The sequence below is a fragment of the Lepus europaeus genome, chromosome 6 (genome assembly GCF_033115175.1).
Source record: "Lepus europaeus isolate LE1 chromosome 6, mLepTim1.pri, whole genome shotgun sequence".
Taxonomy (NCBI): Eukaryota; Metazoa; Chordata; class Mammalia; order Lagomorpha; family Leporidae; genus Lepus; species Lepus europaeus.
In genome coordinates, this window is record NC_084832.1 from 124,284,876 (window position 1) to 124,306,979 (window position 22,104).

Below are 22,104 nucleotides of genomic sequence, written 5' to 3' on the forward strand. Positions count from 1 at the left end.
CATCAATGCCTCTCCCATAGTAGATTCTTATTTTTTAATGTCTCTTTAATCACATCACAATCTAAGTCAAAATATTTAAATATCCTCGTCCTTGCCTATAAATCTAATATTCTTAGATTCATATTTAAGTTCCTGAATCCACAAATTTGTTATTTTCCCCTTAACAGCTGAAGAAAATAATTTACAAAAGTATTACAAATAGACAACACTCTTTGTCACACCTTACATTTATTCCATGATAATGGAAACCAAAGAGTTGTGGTGTGAGTGGATCCAGGATTATGGACAGAGCAGTGGGCATCTGGCATTGAGGTTAACATGCTGCAGGGAAAGTCCACATCCCACGTCAGAGTGCCAGGGTAAAAGATCTGGCTCCACTTCCACTTCCACCTTCCTGCCAATATGCACTCTGGGAAGCAGCAGGTGATGCCCCAAGGATCTGCATGTTTGCCACCCATGCAGGGGTCCTGGACTGAGTTCTTTGCTCCTAGCTTTACCCTGGCCTTACCCTGATGCATTTTGGGGGACTGGACCAGTAGATGGAAGAACTATGTGTGTGTGTGTGTCTTTCTAATAAATTAACATTTTAAATAGAAAAAAATTGGATGTCATTTTATCCCCTAAGAATATTATTAATTTTCCAATATATTATTATTTGGAGACTTTTAATAAATCACTGTTTAAAACATAAATTCACAAAGTAAGTGTCAAAGGTAAATATTTAAGGATCTGAAAAAAATAAAAATGTTATGTTTCTGAAGATCCTGCTTTTTAAGATCCACTTCAATTTTATGGGCCTTGCAGCTGAATTCACACTGCATTGTTACATTATTTTATAATACATGTCTATATTTTATTTCTAACTTTTACTATAATTAGAAAAACGTTTTTAAAAGATCACATTGGTAAGTAAAATTTGTTTAGTTCAGTTTTTACTCATGACTGGCCTGAGGAAAGGAAATGGAAGGTGAGATGCATCTCTGTTGTGTGATCCTTGGGGATACTTTGTGATATTAATCTTCCCTTAATTTCAGCTACACTGCATTATCTTAGGCTGAGTTCCTTGCATTCTTCCCTTGATAGCATCTCTACGCAATTCAGGAAGGAAAAGGAAACAAATGAGAAACTTAAAGAAACTGTTATCCTTGATCTTTATGTAGTTCTAGCTATACTCTCTTTGCTCTATTATCATTATTACTATTATTATTCTGTAAAATCATACAGAGGTAAAAGAAAAATACTATGAAATATAGGATAAATTTATTAAACAAAAGAAATGTAGACTGACTAAATATGTCACTTGAAAAAAATGGTTTAAAAATTTTAAATTTTGTCATGAACTCAGTCATTATTCAGAACAAAAGAATTCTTTACCAAGTAGGCACACCTGCTTGGGACTGCAGTGTTCTCCTTCTGATAACATTCTACTCATGATTCAAAATATGCAAATGATTTGTGTGAAAGTCCAGTTCGTTCACAGCACCTTGCCTTAATTGCCTGCTTTGATCTAATTCCTTTACTCATGCAGCTTATGTTTATTGGGAAATTCTTGTTCCAGGAACTGAGCTGACATTTTTGCATGTTTTACCGTACGTGATGCTCACAGCCATACTCTAGTTGGACACTGTCATTAGCCACATTTGACAAGGGAGGTGAGAAACATGTTGGTGCCACAGGCTCATATTTCTAGCACTGCTGGACTCAGACATGGGCAGGGTCCAAGTTCAATCTCTCCACAGTATTGCCCACTAAATATCTTGTTAAGAGAGATATTGTGAGGTCTTTAATCCAGCTTTCGCCCTCAGGACACTGTGAACCTTTATCCATTCAGTTACTGAATGCCTATCTGTGGCTAGCACTGGGGAAAACAGAACAGAAGCCTGCACTCCCGTGACTCCAAGCAGTAAGGGAAGCAGTGAGGCAGAACAGGCAGTAGGAGGAGTGACATGGTGGACATAAGCCCCTCCAGAACTGGAGAGGGACCCAAAGGGTCCAAGACTCAGGCAAGGTTTGCTGAGAAAAGTCATGCCCAACTGAACTTTAAAGAATGCATAAAGGGAAACTGATGGATGAGTGAGAGGTAAAAATATCAGGAAGTTGTATAAGGGGTCCTCAAAATGAACACTGAAATGTGGGTTGGCACTTGGTGCAGTTTAAAATGCCACCTGTGACACCAACATCCCATATCAGTCGAAGTGCAGGCTCTAACCTTGATTCCAGCTTCCTGCTAATGCACACCCTAGCAGGCAATAGGTGTTGTCCAACTTGTTAAGTCCCTGTCACTCAAGTGGGAAACCTGGATTGAGTTTCTGACTCCTTAGCATTTGAGGAGTGAACCAGCAGACAGAAGGTCTGTCTCTGTTAGCCTCTCAAATTAAAAAAAAAAAATAAGAGAAATTTGTTTTGATATTTACACCTTGCATTAACACCATTCATTATGTCTAAGAAGGAAGATCACAAAACCGAGTAGAGAGTTTGCATTCTGTGATAATTGTCTCCCTCTGTCTTCCTCTCTCTACATCACACACACACTTTTTAATATAATTCATCCAAATTAGTGAGTCTTGAGTCCTTCAGTAAATTATTTTCTTTCTAAAAAAATACTTTATTACTCTAGTCTTCATTTTTAACATCTATGGAATGTTGACCCTTAAAGATGTGATAATCAAATGAGGGGTTGCTGTTTGGAGAACATTGTAGATAGCTAACCAACTAAATTTTTTTTCTGTACATAATTGCTCTATTCTTATTTATGTAGGAAGTCCATATCTTCCAAAGTTGGACTGCCTTGCAAGGACTACAAGTAAAATACTTTTATTAATATTCTTATTAGTTTCTGAGCTTTCTTTGGATATGACATTATCATAAATGTCACGGAAGTTTTCCTGTCTTATCAATGATTGAGCTGAGATTTAAAGGATAAGAGTTAGCTAGAAATAGGGTATGATAGAAAATTTCCATCAGCTAAGACATTGAAGGTCTGATTTGAACTGGACTTGGCTTTTAAATACCTGAAGGAATTAGAGTTCCAGTATCTGCAAATGATCAGAAAGGAGAGACCTGCAAAAGATACCATGCAGAAGTAAGAAGTGGAGATTCAACAAAGCATTTGAACAGGGATGTGGGAAACAGAACAAAGGGAGCTCGTGTTGATTACTTTTTGTGTAGTTCAGATTGTCAGTAAATCGATTCAATAAAAATGAAAGTTTCTCTCATATGTGGTAGCAAGATTTTCTTTGCTCCCAAATAATCAAAAATGCAAATAGAACTGTTATGAAACACGGTTGAAGTGAGAGTAGTTTGGTACATTTGTGTTTTTTCTTGAGCTTTATCTGTTCAAGCATTAATGGACTATAAAACTTTATTCCAAAGAGTTAATGGCATAGGCCAATCTATCATTAGTGTTGGCAATCCAACAACCAACATGAGTATTTTTAAAACTTGCCCTGGCAAATCGATTCTCTTATCAGTTCTGTCAGCAAGGTATTTCCTTTAACATATACATATACGTGCATGTAAAATAAATCTGGTAATGTATATCTTAAATCTGTAATTCTTATATACAAAATGCATACATGTACAAATACATGCTTATAAAAAGAAATTCAGTAGTTTTGTGTATGTATGTATATATGTGCTATTTATTTTCCCCCAAACTGGTTATTGATAGGAAATAGTATGCCATTTCCCGCTGGTACACAAGAGTAAAGAAAACTGCAATAATGTGCACACTATTTTTCACCAAAAGAAGTATGTGAACCTCTAGTCTGGCTTCAGCTATAATAAAAACAGATTAGAAAGTTTTTATTGTTTACTTTATTGCAAAATGTTAACATTTTTATTTATCAAGTTGAACATGTTCCTTAAAATGGGATTGAATTTGCAAATGCATGTCAGGTGCACATGGATTTGGTAAAGCAAAGGGTAGCTGTCCAGTGAGCAGAAAAGCAGTGGGGTTCTTCCTGGCTGCTTCACAACTTGGCAGAGAGAGAATGTATTCATCCAGGTGCTTAATTTGCTTCCCATGGAGACTTTTGGGCATGCCTTTGTCACAAACCAAAGTCCAACTAAACTTCCTGCGAGTAAGATGCTGTTCAGTGCATCAGTTAGACTACAGCTTTCTTTGAATGGTGAAATCACTTAAAATGAGTTGCCTGGTTTTTATCACAGCACCTAGGTTAATGAATATGAGTATCCCAAGGTGTTTCCTGTAACTTGCCACTCTGGTGTTTTGACATTTTACTTGTTAATAATTATAAGTAACTCTATGCCTTACTTAAGAAAACTCATGACATTTGTGATAATGAAAAGATATTTTTCTCATATAAGTCAAGGAATAAATTAACTGGGAAGCAGTTCTATAGCCAAACTAGATCTTTATAGTCAGATATCTGATGGCATATATAAAAAGTATAGTAGGAACTGGCTGAATTATGCTTTATACATTATCCAAACAAAATAATTTTTATTTTACCTTTTGGGCACAGAGAATAATCACTCAATATATGGCTCTTAATTAACTATTTTAGAAATTGTCAAAATTTCTATTTTCTTCTAGAAAAATTAGGTTATAAATTTAAACAGTTGTTCAGATAAGTAGTTTCAAATTGTTACTGACGACAAAATGAAGTTGGACCCAGATTATAGCATTTTCTGCTGTCACTGATTTAAATCACTAGCAAACATTCAAATCTTATTTCCTTTCAGCAGATACTGGGAATTGATAGTTTACTTTCTCAATATCAAATAATGCTTCTTAATATATCAGCAACAAAATATCCTTATATTTTTTATTAAAGCACATTGCTTTAGAAAAGCCCATCTTTCAAGGTGGGCCATGCATAATAAATAGCTCAGTATCTTCCCCAAAATAGATTTAGTTGAAAATGTAATTTATTTAAGGATGACAGTGCAATTAATTGTGGAAACACAGAAGTACCAAAATCAACAGTATTCAAGATATACAAAGAAAAATGAAAGTGCAGGAGAAACCAAATAACTGTTTAGCTCAAAACATGTGTTTATACATATGCCCTTCCAAGATATTTTTAGGAGCAGCGAATGATTTATTTATATTTACAGAGCTGTACGTAGTTCACAAAGCCTTGTGTAAAATCTTCTTTGCACAGCCATTTTCTTTTGGACTGTCCCTTGTCCTCTCATCTAAAAAGAAGCTGAAGTCTGAAATGTCTACAGTATTCTCCCTTGCTGTCTCCCCAAGCTCTCCCAGCATGTACTTTCAAGTCTTGAAGGTGTATTTTACATGCAACTTTCTCCTCCAATTTCTAATCACAAATTACCTTCTTAACCTCTCATAGTATAATCTCTGCTCTCACACTCCACCTTACTCTCTGAAGGTCACCAGAGCCCTTGCAGTTAATCTGCTGATTGCCTATCTGCAGCCCTGGTTTTCAGAGACTGAACTTCTCATATTCAGTCCTCCTCCTTGAACTTCAAGATGCATCGTGCTGTAGGACCTCCTTCTACCCTTTGACTTCCCTGTCACTGTTTTCATCCCCTGAATTCCTATTGAAATCACTATGATATTAATGAAATTACTTCATTGGGATGCAAAGCTGTATGGGCAGTTTCAAATGTGTTACCTTTCCAAGAGGAACAATAATGGGTAGGCAACTTGACAGCTGAATGGAAAACAGTAGTACATGCATTCACTTCATCAGTATTTTCACTACAGGACGTGTACTTTACTGAGATAACGACACTTGCAGAGCAATACCTTTTATGTTATCTACGATTTTTGAAAAAAACAGAAGTGCGGTGACTGTTCCTCACCACCACCTGAGAATTAGGCAGGCTGCCCGCAGCTTGCCCAGGAGACAATCAGGCGCGGTGTGGAGCCTAGTCGAAGCAGGGTCTTACTTTATTGTAAAAGGGAGGTGTATATATAGCTGAAGTACAGAGCAGATGAGCGGATGCGGGCACAGGGTGGGGTGATGTGATGCAAAAAGGTCTTAGGCACTCCTATTTACCACCTTAAGGATCCTTAGGCAAAAGTGCCCGGGGGCTGGGGTGTTTGCCACCAGGGATTTGAAACTTAAAGACAGGTTTTCAAATTCAAGGCAGGCTCAGGAAGTTTCCTCTAGGCCTCTCCGAATTCAGCCTCCCCTACACGGAAGTAACTTATGTCCAAAGGAGGACAATTATTTAAAAGTTTCTGGAATTTATACTTGATAGAATATTACTATATCATTAAAGGCAATGTTTATAAAAGTATAATTACATACAGATTATCTAAGATATGTAATATGCAAGGCAGAGATATTTCTTTCATATGCAAAATTATTGAAACAAACCAAATATAGACTTAAGGATGGAAAAATTTATCAAAATATAAGTAATGATAAGTTTGAATTATGACTGAGAACCACTGTTTGCCAATTTATGCTTTTTTCCAATTTTTTTAAGATGTATTGATTTAGTTATATATTTGAAAGGCAGAGAGACATCTTCCATCTGCCATTTCACTCCTCAAATAGCTGCAAGAGCCAGGGTTGGGCCATGCCAGCATCAGGAGCCAGGAACTCCATCTGAGTCTCCCACAGAGATGACATGAGCCCAGGTACTTGAGCCATCTTCTACTCCCAGGCACTTTAACCAGCAGCTGGATAGAAAGTGGAATGACTGGGACTTGAACCAGCACTACGGTATGGGATGCAGGTGTTGCGAATGGTGGTTTAACCCAATGGCCCCTATATTCCAAAATTTCTACATTTGTTTACATTAGTTTCATAATATTATGATACATTTAGAAATGATATAAACAGCATTTATAATTCCTTATATACCGGAAATTCTATGATACAGTTATAATTGCTGGACAAAATATAATTCAGGAAAAAATAAAATAATGTCATGCCTGGAACAGGTGTTGATGTAAAACAAACAACAGAAGCCATGGCCCCAGGGCTCTGGAGAGTGATCTGCAACATTTCCTTCTCCCAAAAGAGGAGGCAAACATTCTGACAATTATAAACTTATTTGGAAATCTGCCCTTACTTCATTCTGACTTTCCAGAGTTTCCTTTAAAAACCCAGTCCTTGAATTTGTGTATGGATCCCTAACAGAGAACCAGACACAGAGATCATCAAACTGGGTGTGCTCACACCTCCAAGATCTGTTTGAACCTGACCTCCCAAAGGTCAAATCTGCACAAGTTGTAGAAACCTGAGCTCCTTCCAGCAAGCTAGAAGTAGTAAAACACATGTCTTGTCTTCATAGACAGCAGCTCTGTTTGGGGCATGGTTCATGATTTTGCTGTTTCGGGAGTACTGTGCTCATTAATGCCAAGGGTGCTCCAGTTAGACATCATCGCATTCACTTTAAAGCCTTATTAAATTCCCTACTTCCTCCAAAGGAGTTAACCCCGAGAAATACGTTAAAACTAGGATGAAGGGATAATTCTCTAGCAGAATGCAAAGCTGAGTAACCTGCTCCAGGACATTTCCAGGCTGTCCAACAAGCCCCGGGCTCAACGTGCAAACTAACTCCAGCCTCAAGCACCTGACTGTGAAGGAACAAGAAAAGATGAGACTGGCCGTGCTCACATGATCTCTGAGAGCACCAGGTGATGACTGAGGCTGCCCTGAGACACTGAAATGGGAAAGCACTGAGTAGATGGTGGAGGCTGTGCCTGGTGGTGTCCCTTCTGTTACAGACATTATCACAGGAGGTCTGCGACGGGGACATGGACACAGGCCAAGTTATTAGGCCCCTTTCAAAGTCAACAAATGGATTTCATTTAGTGATACCTTGTGTGGTTTTGAATACGTTATTAATATTTTCTGGTTCCCTTTTGGATTGCAAGAGGCCGTTTCTTGATGGAAAGTAACTGGTCTGGCCTTACACAGCTTTCAGATTTTGTGCTTCTCACTTGACACCCAGCTGTTTGCTCAGTGATCTATCTGTTTAAGCCCATGAGTACTTAGAGAAGTCTATGGAGCCGTGTCACCCAGAAACCTCACAGCTCCTACCAACTCCTCAAGGAAAGTAGAACACACTGCAGGCAGTTTAAAAGCTGAAACGCAGAAAACCGTTCAGGGGATTTCAGCCACCACGATGACACTTTTCCCCTTTGCTCTGTGTGAAGTCCACTCCAACTGCAGTGTGAATCCACCAGGAGATATCAGCCCTAATCCTTGATACTGCCTTTTTCGCAGTTCCCCTTCCCTTGGTCAAATGGTACAGAGGTTGAGTTCAAGATGCTCAAGTCTGTTACCTCATAGCTTTTCCAAGGCGCACGCTTCAGGAAAGAGTGCCTGACCCTCTGTTAGGAGCCTTAGTTTGCTGAAAAGCACATCATGAAGTGTTTCTCTTGAGCCTCAAGAAAAAATACTTTATCAGGTAAAACCTCCAGGAATCAACCCTCCATTCTAAAAGACACAGAATCACCTGTTGGATCTCCATGCCCACGGAAGATCTTAAAAGAGACCCAGTTGGATGTGTCAAAAAGTGCTGGCATCAGAAAAGAGACTCATTTCCAAGGAACCTGACATCAAGCAGATTAGGAACACTGATCTTGATCTTTTCTACCCTAGACCTACAGACTGGCATCCAGAATGCCTGGCACCACTAGCAACGCCTCCTCTTGATTCCTGTGTCCTTTTCCTGGCTCTTTCCTCTTCTTTGCTTCCGAATACTAAGAAGAGAGTCTGAAAATGCTTCCTCTAACCATAGTACCCTGGGTAAGTTAGGAATAAAAAAATTTGTACTAACCTATTAGTATCTAACCACCTCTTTTCTCTACAACATGTGGGAGGGATGGGACTGATTAACCTCGTTGATCCCACACTGTCATCAGTTGAAAACAGTACTTCATAACTGTTCACTGATACATCACATGTCTTGAAAAATGTTCTGATTTTGGTTGAGTGTGATTTGAGTAAATATTTTACAAGACTGTATTTCTGGTAGTTACTAGCATCACATTCTCCATAGGATCAGGCACAATGTTTTTCTTTGTTTGCAGAATTTAATTATCTATGTTTCTTTCTTTTTTATTTGAAAGGTAAAGAGAGAGAGAGAGAGAGAGAGAGACAGACACTGAAAGGGAGAACTCTCATCTTCTGTTTTACTCACCCACATGCTTACAACATCTGGGAATTGGCAAGGCCAAAGCCAGGAGCCTGAACTCAATCCAGGTCTCCCATGTGGGTGGTGGAGATCCAAGAACTTGAGCCATCACTACTGTCTCCCAAGACATGTATTAGCACAATGCTAGAATCATAGGTGGAGCTAGGACTCGCACCCAGATGCTTCTATAACGGACACAGGTGTCCCAAGCAGTGTGTTAAACCCTGTGGCACACATCAACCTACAGGTACCATACTTGCATGTATGTGAAGTATCTTTTTAAGTCAAAGTTTAAGAAATACAATTTTCAACTAATTCTAATTTCAGTCAGAATGCCCCAAAATGAAGATAGTCAATTAATTCTCATTCCATTTAAAGATAAGCAATAAAAGTTGTATCTCTTTTGTTTTAAAAGATTATTTATTTGAAAGGTAGAGTTAGAGAGAGAGAGAGAGGGAGAGAGAGAATCTTCCACCCATTGGTTCATTCTCCAAATGGCTGCAACGGCCAGAGCTGGGCCTATCCCAAGCCAGGAGCCAGGAGCTTCCTCTGGACCCCCAACACAGGTGCAGGAGCCCAAGCACTTTGGCCATCCTCTGCTGCTATCTCAGGCACATTAGCAGAGAGCTGGATCAGAAGTGGAGCAGTGGGGACTCGAACTGGCACCCATATGGGTGCAATACACAGAGGCTTTGCCTGCTATGCCATAGCCCCAGTCCCAAAAGATGTATTTATATCAGGAAAAAAATTGAATGGTAATATGTCAAAATTGGCAGAAATGTAGATCTCTTCCCATTCTTTTTTTTTTTTTTTTTTTTCAAAAATCAGCTTTGTTTTTTTAGTTTTCCCATCATGAGACAAAACTGAGGAAATAACGTGCACAAGCCCACCGAATGACAATGTTAAGCTCTCACAAGCCCTGCCTCTGTGGGTTACCGGCAGTTGTAGAAGTTAAAAATCAAGCTGTAAGAGCCGGGTCACTGTAACTCATTTATGAAAACATTTTTTCATTCTGTGATTGCAAGTTGTTATTTTTTTTTTTTTACCATTGTTCCAGAGAATATAACTGAGTGACCTTGTATTTCCTTTGTTATTCTTCTCTACTACTGCAAAATGATTTCTTAATTTCGAAGTTGCTAAGAAACTTTGATGGGAGGAATGACCCATGTCAGACCAGCAATTTGAAAATACTGCACTCAGTGGCCTGAGGTAGAGCAGAAGTCTTTTATCCCTGCCCTTGGAGCAGTTCTGCCAGGAGCTCATTTGGGCTCCAAGTTGAGGTCAGGCAATTTTAAGCTTTCTCTCAGAGCCTCCAGGACTCCACATTATATAGTTAAAAATTCATCTGTCTTTTCGTGGTTCAGCTACCTACTTCTAGGGAGAGAAGGTCATTTTTTCTCCTGCATTCCCTGTGAGGCACTTTTAATATATTTAATTGGATGAAACTATATTTTTAAAGTAAAATGAAAAGGACTGTTGCATATTAAATCAAAATGTCATGGTACCCAGTTTGATGATTATTTGGTCCAAATCATTTCCTATGAGTAGTGTTCAGTCTTTTATTTTAGTAGTGATTTATGTACATTTAGAAATATTTTCAACTTGAAAACTTCCCTCCTGGAGAGGTATTTGGTGCAGCAGTTCAGGCAAAGCAGACAGGCCACTGCTAAGGACCCTGCATCCCATCCTGGACTTCCTGGGTTCAGACCTCCACTCCAGCTTCCTGCCACTCACCTGGAACGCAGGGTGGAGTTCCTAGCTCCGGCTTTTACCCGGCCTGGTCTAGAACCAGGTGTTGTGGGCATTGCAGAAGTGAATGAACAGATGTGAGGTATCTCTCTCTTTCTGCCTTTCAAATAAGTAAAATGAATGTACTTTTTTTTTTTTAAATTAAAGAAAATAATAAAATAGAACTTCATTTTCCAGATTTTAATAATCCAGATTTTCAGTATACTTTCCCAAATAAATGCTTTTTTTGGTGACAAATTTAAACAGTGAGGGACTCAGCATATTCTGACTTACATAATATGCATGAGTTGCTGCCTGTGTGGTCCCAGCAGCAGGTGCTCTGGGATTCTCAGGGTAGCACATTCCATCCCTACCATCCCTCTAGTGAGCCTTTTTTCTTTATGCACCAAAATAACCTTACCTTTTAATACCATTTTCCATGAACATTTTGGAGTACCCTTATATCACACAGTGTACATGTTAATATTCATAAAAGTCTTATCCATTTAAACATGACCTTTCAAAGTCCTGGCACAATTTTTAAAATATCTGATACACATAGACATCAACAGATATTTTCCCTCTAATTACCATACATGGCCTAAAATAATGTAAACAAAGATGGAGATCTTTATACTCATTCATAACTGTTTCTTTTCACATATTTTATTGAAATCTCTGTGTCGTAATTTTTTAGTTGTGATTTTGGAATGTCACCATTCCCTTAACAACATGGGCCAGACCTGGAGAGAAAGTGATAAGGGGAATTCTTCAGGGTAGCACGTGCAGATGTTATTTACTTAGATTGTCATCCTCTGGGTCCTGTTATTCTGTTTTTCCTGGTTCTGTTTCCTACTGTTTGCTACAGCAGATAATTTGTCCCATTTCTCCTCAATCCAGATAAGGCACAATTTTGAAAATATTTGTAGTTCCTTTAACTTACTTATTAAAAGTAATAAAAAGAGGCCAGCGCTGTGGCTCACTAGGCTAATCCTCCACCTGTGGCACCGCCACCTGGGTTCTAGTCCCGGTCGGGGTGCCGAATTCTGTCCTGGTTGCTCTTCTTCCAGTCCAACTCTCTGCTGTGGCCCGGGAGGGCAGTGGAGGATGGCGCAGGTGGAGGCCCTGTGCATGGGAGACCAGGAGGAAGCACCTGGCTCCTGGTTTCAGATCGGCGCAGCGCACAGGTTGCAACGTGCTGGCTGTGGTGGCCATTTGGGGGGTGAACCAACGGAAAAGGAAGACCTTTCTCTCTGTCTCTCTCTCTCTCTCTCACTGTCTAACTCTGCCTGTAAAAAAAAAAAAGGTAATAAAAATATAAAGCAGCCTCTGACAATTACCTGGATGTAAGCACACATGCAAGCAAACTCCTTAGCATGAAAGTTTCCCCAACATTCTTGACCCAAGCATCCAATCAAATTAATGTTAGCAGAAATTTCTGGGCTCAGGCATTTTCCACACATTTAATGAATATAGCATTATCATTTAAATCGTTTTTAAAATGTGTGCTTATCCATGTTCATTTTATTTGGAAGGTAGAGAGAGAGAGAGAGAGATCGATCTTCCATCTGCAAGTTCTCTCCCCAAATGCCCACAACAGCCAGAGCTGGGTCAGGTTGAAGCCAGTTCCATCCAGGTCTCTCATGTAGATGGCAGGGACCCAAGTACTTGAGCTAAGATCTGCTGTCTCATAGGTACCTTAGCAGGAAGCTAGTTAGAAGCAGAGTAGCTGCTTGAACCAGACACTCTGATGGGGTAAAGGAATCACAAACAACAGGTTACAGTCTGTGCCATAATTCTTACCCCTAAATTCTTTTTTGAAGGAGCCCAACAAAGGCACAGAGATTAATCAACATGATATTAAAGGGTAAAGTAAAATGATAGGGGACAGCATAGTGGCACAGCAGGTTAAGCTGCTGCTTGCAATGCCAGTACCCCATATGAACACTGGTTTGAGTCCTGGCTGCTCCACTTCCTATCTAGCTTCCTGGTTATATGCCTTGGAAGACAGCAGAAGAATAGCAGGTAAGAGATCACTGAGGGATGGGCACTTGGCCTTGCAGTGAAGCGGTGAGTTAGGACACGGGTGTTCCACACTAGATGCTTCAGTTTGATTCCCATCTCTAGCTCCTGACTCCAGCTTTCTGCTAACACAGACTTGGAAGACAGAAGGTACTAGCTCAAGCAGTTAGGTACCTGCTACCCAAGCACTGGATTGAATTCCTGATTCCTCATTTTCCTAGTTCCCTCTGTGGCCACTGGTGATACTTGAAGAGTGGACTGTTGGGAGGACTCACTCACTCACTCTCTCTGTGCTTCTCAAATTAAGAATAATAACAATCATGAAAGACCATTGAGTGTCAATGACAAGAAAATGATCTGGGGGCAAAGGCATGGATAACCTTCCTCTTAGTTCCAATAATTAGAGGAACGATAGGGAATGGGACCTAATGGGGGAAGGCACAGAGTAAGTGCTCTCAGTGTGTGTAATCATTAGTGACTTAGCATCTGTCAACTTTAGATGGGGAAAAAAGTCAGGGAGAATGCAGGGAACCATTTTTAGAAACTAAAAAGGATTTCCAAAGAGCAGTTATCAGATGCCTTAACACTATACATGTGTTTGACCAGGAAATATGTTTAACCTATGCACATACTGCTAGTGTTAAAAATGCACTATAAACATTAACTAGCATTGTTTTGATTGGTGACAGTGAGTTTTTTTGAAAAACCTAAATATCAGCTATTAGTAACATACTAGGGAAACTGTAGTTCACCATTCCAGTGCAATTTCAAGCCATTGAGAGTGAGGTTTACTGAGACCATAACACTCACAACATGCTTATTAATACACAGTGGAAGACGAGAGAATTCTACTGAAAACAGTGTTAGGATAATGCACTTCTGAAAAGAAATCATACATATTTGTTTTCTAATTAATAAATCACACAGAGAGCATTGTAAATGTAAAATGAAACACTATGTATGTATGTACTGAACTACTGCACATGCTGAATGGAAGGGTTAGGATATAACAGGTACACGTGCCATTAGAAGCATGGACAGTTAAGCTAGGACACAGAGGAAGAGCGATGAGGAGGGCTTCTCGCCTCAGTGGGTGCTGAGTACAGAGCACAGAATGCTGGCAGATGCAGCTGAATTTTGATGTAGGGCAGAAAGGTGTGATGGCTTTCCTCATCCATCATAAGGGCCATGGTCGATATTCCTATGCCAAAACACAGGTTAACAAAGAGAAAATCATGACAGATTTAGTTAATTAATCTGCAGCCTTCAGAAGTAAAGACCTTTGAGTCTTTGAAGCCAGGAAAACTATCTGTTTTTATGCTTGGATTCAAGGAAGAGTGAGCAGCTGGGTGGAAATGTGATTGGACAGACCTGTGGGACCCAGTGGTAAGAGAGGAAGAGCAGACACTCAGCGAGTCTTGTCTGTTCTGATTCTCTGTGGCCCCTGTGGACACGTGGCCCCTCTAGACTGAGGGTCTTCACTGGAGAAGGAAGCAGGAAAGAGTGATCGTCAGAGTTTTTTTGTTTGCTTGGAAGAGGAGGTTCTGGTTGGGGAGAAGGAATTCTGGTTTCTGTGACTCATTTCCCAGGAGAGAGACAGGTGAGACACAGGAGGGCAGCAGCAGAGCAGGGGGACCTGCTTCTTACAGCTTCCGGTTTCTTCCAGTTTAAAATGCTCAGCAAATCAAAACACCATCCTTTGGGGGATTATGTTCTGAGTCCCAACATTTATTTTAGCTGTAAATGAGAAGAATCAGGAGCAACACAGGTTATACCTTTAAGAGATGGTTGTTCCCTACTCTGCTCACGAGTGAAATTTCCGATTCAGTTTCATTGCTGTCAAAAGACACAAGTTTTGGAGCCTTCCTGACTTTTACTTGTATCCCAACTCTGTCACTTATAACTGTATGATGTTGGGCATACTGAGTACCTCTCTGAGCCTCCTTCTTCAGCCACAAAATAAAGCAGAGAGCATCCACCTAGAGCTGCTACCAAGGATAACTGATGCCATTTATGTGAGTTGCTTCTTTGAGTATTTAGCATATAATTGTTACACAATGAAATGGGCATTCTTCTTTCAACTGCTGTTTTAGGTGTAACCCTGTCTGATGTTAAACTAGTATCTTCTTAAATCTTGGTTTTTCCCCCCTTTTTTCTAAAAATTTAATATTGAAACCTTTTGTTTCTACTCAGAATATGCTGAATGTGCATCCTACTAACATGTTTCTAACTTGGAGCACTTAATTAACAAAATAAAAATTTTCAAACTTCTTTAAAGTCTTTAAATTAGGGAACAGGGATAATATAGGCCAATATAAAATCAATATAGTGTTTAAAACTATTATTAAATAATAGTGAAGAACTCAGAGGCCATGGGGTAGGTCTGACTGGGGTTAGTACTGCACTGGGCACTGTTTGCTGGCACAGAGAAAGCAGTTCTGAGGCAGGCAGGTGTGGACTTCTCATTCTGGCTCAGTGAGTGAGGACCGGACGCGTGATGTCATGTCCCAACTCCTGCCAGACAACCTTGTTGCTCACTTCATGATATGTTCTCCTGGTAGCTTTCTGGAAATATCACAGCCAAGGCGAAAAACACACAGGAACAATTTACATGGGAAAATAATCTGTTATCTTTGGGTACCTGTGCTATTCAAGCACATGAAAGGAGGCTGGCTGAGACTAATTTGAATTCAAAGGACGATTATGTCTAAATCTGCCATTCCTATCTCTTCAGTATGGAAACTAACATCTATTCAGCGTTCCTTTAGTGATTATTTCATAAAACTGGCTCAAAATGGATATTACTTTTTCTAATTCCTTAGTTTCGTTAAAAATATAAGATGAAATCAAATTACTGCATGTTAAAGATTCTTGTGAAGGTACCTAAGGTATATTCTTATATAGTAGGACCTCTCATTTAAATCATGACTGAATGACTTATAAAACTGATAAAATGTCGGCCAGCGCCATGGCTTAACAGGCTAATCCTCCACCTTGCGGTGCTGGCACACCGGGTTCTAGTCCCGGTTGGGGCTTCGGATTCTGTCCCGGTTGCCCCTCTTCCAGGCCAGCTCTCTGCTGTGGCCCGGGAGTGCAGTGGAGGATGGCCCAAGTGCTTGGGCCCTGCACCTGCATGTGAGACCAGGAGAAGCACCTGGCTCCTGGCTTCGGATCAACGCGATGCACCGTCGCAGTGCGCCGGCTGCAGCGGCCATTGGAGGGTGAACCAACGGCAAAAAGGAAGACCTTTCTCTCTGTCTCTCTCTCACTATCCACTCTGCCTGTCCAAAAAAAAAAAAAAAACCTGATAAAATGTTTATTTCCTATCTTTGGACGGAAACCAATTCAGGGCTATGATGCATGAGGGAGAACCTGTGAGGGAGCTCTGTACTCCTCTGGTTTTCTCCTGAGGATATTGTCCAAATTGCAGCAAATATCTCTGGTGCCTTTCATGCTGCACATGCACAGATCAAGACTCCAGGCAAACATGCTGGAGTGGGAAAGCTGGAGAGGTCAGCTTTCAGATACTGCACAGTGCTATGGAAATCCTGGAGTTAGAACTAAGCTTGAGTGGGGAGAGACAACAGAAAGCTTAAATAAAATATGCCCACCATAAAATGCAAGCTCCAGGGGCTGGCACGGCTGCCTGCAATGCTAATCTGCCATCCGGGCACCAATTTGTATCCTGGCTGCTCCACTTCCAATCCAGCTCCCTGCTAATGGCCTGCGAAAAGTATCAGAAGATGGCCTAAGCGCTTTGGCAACTGCACCTATGTGGAAGACCAAGGTAAAGCTCCTGGCTCCTGGCTTTGGCTTAGCTCAGCCCTGGCCATGTGGCCAGCAGGGGGAGTGAACCAGAGAATGGAAGACCTCTCTCTCTGTGTCTCTCCCTCTCTATATTAACAACAACAACACAAAAAACCAAAGCTCCAAAACAGTTAAGGGGATCTGTATGTAATTTAACTGCCTGCAAAAACAACACTGAAGGAGAGAAAGCAAAACTTTGCAATTTTATCAATAATATGTGGCATCTTGTTTTACAATTACTAGAAATGCAGACGATAAGGAAAAAAGTGACAAAGTGACCAGTGATCATGAAGGACCCAAATATTAGAATCAGTAGAGAATGACTTTACAATTTCTGTGATTAATATGAAAAAAATAGAGAATAAGATGAACGTAATGAATAAATGGAAAATTCAACATAATTTAAGCTCAGTAAAATAAGTCACTATTCTAGTACTATAAACTAAACATTTGAAATTAAATACCAAATATAGTTAACAGTACACTGGATATAACAGAAGATAATAGAAAAGTAAAAACATGTCAGTAGAAGGATCCAAAAATAAAGCACAGAGAAAAAAAGAAATAGAAAACAAATAGAATGCTGAATAAGAGACCTAAGAAAAATGTTCAGTGTTTCTAAAATATGTGATTGGGGGACAATAAAGATAGATAGAAGAAACATGAGAAACAAAGCACGATGGGAGGAAATAATAGCCAAGAATTTCATAGACTTTGTGGAAGACAACAACCACAAAATTCAAATAGACCAGTGAGCACTCAGTGGAATAAGTACAAAGTAAGCCACATCTTGGCACATTGGAGTCAAGCTTCTGATACAAATAAACAAAGGGAAAATCTTAAAAGCAGTGAACAAATGTTGTGCCACCTTTTGAAGGCGGAATTCACAGACTCAGAGCCCACTTTTAAATCACATCAATGGAAGGGAAAGACAATAGGATGACATTTTAAAAACATGCTGCACGAAAATCTTCCCATCTGCCATCCAACAGTTCTATACCCAGTGCAAGTATTTTTCATGCTCGAAGGCAAGATAACAATGGTTCACACCAAAAATCCAAAAATACAAACTCAAAAACATACCAGAAAACACTGCACAACACAGAAAAACCCCTGTATTTCTACTCAGTGAATTTATTGCAGGCAGATCTGCACTAAAACACTGGATTGCTTCAGACCGCAGCAGCGCCATCTCAGATGGAAACACTAACCAGCAGAGAAATGCAAATGCAAAAAGGGGTAAAAATATATGAAAACTGACCACTTAAAACAGCAATAATGGAAATGACTTACAGTACTTGCATATCTCAGAATAATATATATGAAAATAATTCCACAGGGAGTGGGATACAAAGAGTTAAACTTCTGTATGCACCTTGAAGACTTTGGAAATTGTAAAGTTATCAACGGAAAAGTAAAACCAGAAAAAGAGTCAATAAAATTGAGAGATTGAATAGCCTCATCTAACTGAAACAGCCTTTACTCTCTACCTTGAATCCACATTTTCAGAATACTTGGGTATTCCCAATTTTGTTGTCATCCCAGAAACAGATAAAGTGAACTGCTGCAATTAATATTCTGCTCCACCAGAACCTCAAGACCAGATTCATTGAGAGCAAAAGGATTGGATGGAAGCCTGAGTCCTTTTCAGAACAGCGCAGTAACTGGCAGAGCCTGATTTTACCTAGTGGGTTTCAGTAACCAGTGTAAACATCCAGTTATGGAAATAAGCACTCCATTTGCATGTTTAAAAATTTTTTAAAGTTCTTCAGAGTCCTTATATAACTGAGTGATCAGAGAGAATTTCTCATTCTCCACAGTAAGGCACTTGGCTTTTTTTGTTGTTTCGTCAATGTAGTTTTCGGAAAACCATTGCACTAGCACATATTTGATAGCAGTTTTGATAGATGACTCTCTGAAAACTTGGGGATTTGTTTTCCCTCTGTGATTAACCACATAATGGTCTTTCAATGGTGTCTAGGACCTACTCCAGGTACTTGTGCATATGTTACTCCACCTGGTAGAAGGGACTTTGCTGAGATGATTCCATAAAGGTCCTTGCAAATGGAGGATCATCCTGGAATAACCCAGTGGGGCCAATGCCCTCAGAAGGGGCCTTATAAGAGGGAGGCTGGGGGAGGGGCACAGGCATCACGTCAGGATGGAGGCAGAGATTGCAGACGAAAGATGTCACCTGCTGGCTTTGACGCTGGAGTCGGGAATGTACGTGGCTTCCAGAACCCGGCAAAGTCAAGCTAAGGTTCTCCCTTTGAGTCTCCGGAAACAAGAGCCAACTGGCGGCAATCTGATATGTGAGTTCTCACCTCCAGAACCACAAGACACTAAATAAGTGTCCCTTAAGTCACCACGTTTGTGGTAATTACAGGAGTAGGAAACGCATACACTGCCCAGTACTGAAATTTCTGAAAAAGCTGCAATGTATAAAGAATAAATGTTTAAAGCTGAAATGACTCTTGGGGGAGATGTGTTTGAAGATATTAATAAACTGCAAGGGAGAATGTTTTTATCAGTTGTATAGTGGGTTAGATTTAGAGCATACAACGTCAGAGATACAATACTGGAAGGCGTCTCTTACCCCACTGACACTACGCAGAACTCAGAAGACAAAACACCGTAGCTAGATTTCTGGAAATCGCTGAATTGTTGTACCAGTTTGGGCAGGTTTTTAGCCCCTCTGAAAATCAGCAGTCACTTCTGTCTGATATTGAGCACATTAATAGCAGGCTTGCAATAAGTGTGCCACCACGGATTCCACACGCAGGAGCGTCCGAAAGCTTTCTTCTGAAAGCCAAGGTCAGTTTCTCCTCAGGTAAAAATACCGACTACAGAATTGAGTAGCCTCTTTACCTCAGCAACTCGATGTGTCACTGGTGAATTAATCCATTGCAGCGTTTTAAACAGAATTGACCTTTGTGCAGTGGGCTAATTCGGCTCATGCCTAAGAGCGCTGAGTAGAAAAAACAAAACAAAAGTCCGGTTTGCGGGCGTGCGAAGCACAGGAGGAAGGCCCACGACGTCGGTCTGCCCAGACTGGACCGCCTTCCCCGCACAGTCATCTGTTACAAAGACGGCCCCGCGCGGTTTCCGAACCCCAGCCCGTTCAGCCCGGTGACCGGGGTTCTGTCAGCTCCTTCAATATGACCCTGGTGCCCTGCACGAACGTGCTCTCCTGACCACCGCGCCGTCCACGCGTTGTGAAATCCGCAATAAAACCACAGGCAGCGGGCGGTGTCCCGGCGCCCGCCCCGAATCAATCGCCTCACCTTGGGCCGAGGCCGCGGGCGGTCATGGCGGCGCAAGGCCGGGAACAGCGCCTCGCGGGCAGCGTGCGGCTGAGGTGACACGCTGGGCTCCGGCGCCATTCCGCTCCCTCTGAGGGTGGGAGCCGCGGGTGGGAGTGGGGGCCGCCGGTGGGAGCGGGCCCGGGCGGCGGTGGAGCAGCCCAGGGACAAGTCGTCGGGTCTCCCCGCGCCCGGCGCTGCGGGCCCACCAGCCGCCATGCTGGAGGCACCGCCGCCTTCCTCGGACGTCCAATCTGCCTCTGCCCGGCCATTTGACTTCCCGGCCGCCACAGTGGGAGGAACGTGTTCCTGGTTTTCAAATGACAAGTCTGAGGTGTTTTTTGGAGTGGCTCCCAGACCAAGGCGCCTGCTGTCCCTGTCTCTTAGCCATATTCAGTCACATGGTGACTAGTTAGCCGAGGAAAACTTAAAATGTACGGATCCTACAAGGAAAAGAGAGTTATAGCTGTTTTCACGCATGCTCCAAGAGAAAACTGGGACAATGTGATGCGGAGTAAGCAGTCGGGAAGCTGGTTTAGGGAAGCTGGACTCTTCCGTATCCCTATAAAACGATGGTGTCTCTTTAAGCTGTAGGTTGGAGGAGGCTGCCTTCCCAGGATGCACCTGTCACGCATGCGCACACCACACCCTGGGTTGGGTTCCTCGGGTGGAAGGGGCAACTCGCACTTTCCCAGCTATCACGCATGCGCACACCACACCCTGTGGTCCTGGAAGGGGCAACGTGCTTGTCTGCACCTATCACGCATGCGCACATCACACCCCGTGGTCCTGGAAGGGGCAACGTGCTCGTCTGCCCCTATCACGCATGCGCACATCACACCCTGTGGTCCTGGAAGGGGCAACGTGCTCATGCCCCTCCTGTCACGCATGCGCACACTGCACCCCGGGGTCCTCGGGTGGAAGGGGCTCCACGCTCTTTCCACCACAAGCCTCGTGCAGAGGTCCAGCACCGCGTTCCCTTGGCCTGGGTGCTGTCCCCGCAGCCTGCCCTCCGCGGCGCCTTCACAGCTCCAGGTACGGCTTCCCGCCCTTGCTCTCCCTATGAGTGGGCAGTTCCTTGGGTGCCTCCCAGGGTGGGGAGGCCGCCCCGGCGCGGGAGTGGACACTCAGTCCCGGCCTGGGTGGCTGTGTCTGTGGGGAGCAGGACCCGGACTGATGCCAATTCCGGGCCCGCATGAGCGTACAGGCACCGAAGCCGCCGGCTCCCCGGAGAATCCCGCCCTGTTGTGGGCCCCACGCGAGGCCGTGTGAGTGTTCCGGGGCCCAGGGACGCAGAGTGAGTGTCGATGGAGCAGAAGGGGCCTTTGCTGCCGCGGAAACAGGTTTCTGTTAGCCTCCTTAGAGCAGTTTTCTTCAAGCCAGCGCTCTGCTGTCCTCAGACTTTAATTAAGCAGGTGCGGCCCGCGGAGAGCCGCGCCTCCTCGGAGCACCTGTGACAAGGCGCGCTCAGGGTGCTGCGAAGGAGAGCTTGGAGCCCGGGTTCTGAGTGTGGTCTGTGTTACCTGCCGGCATCCGCTGCAGCTCCGCAGACATAAAGACAGCAGTTCGCATTCTAGATATTTGGAAGCAAAAGCTGCGTTTTTGAAAACCTACCTGATTGACACCTTTTTTTAAAAAAAGTTATTTGAAAGGGAGAGTTACAGAGAGGGCGATGGAGGAGAGCACTTCCTTCTGCTGGTTCACTCCACAGCGGCTGTGCTGGGCCAGGCTGAAGCCTGGAGCCTGGAGCTCCATCATGGTCTCCCACGTGGGGCAGCCTCTGATCACATGGTCATCTGCTGGTTCACTCCACAGTGCTGTGCTGGGCCAGCCTGAAGCCTGGAGTTCCATCATGGTCTCCCACCTGGGGCAGCGTCTGAACACATGGTCATCTGCTGGTTCACTCCACAGTGGCTGTGCTGGGCCAGGCTGAAGCCTGGAGCCTGGAGTTCAATCATGGTCTCCCACATGGGGCAGGGTCTGAGCACTTGGTCATCTGCTGCTTTCCTAGGCACATTAGTAGGGAGCTCGCTTGGAAGTGGAGCAGCCAGGACTCACCCAGGTTCCCGTATGGGATGCCAGTGTTAACACTACATGCAGTCTCTGATTCCAGTTTGCTCTCTAGTTAGGGATAAATTGAAGTCTACCTAAATCT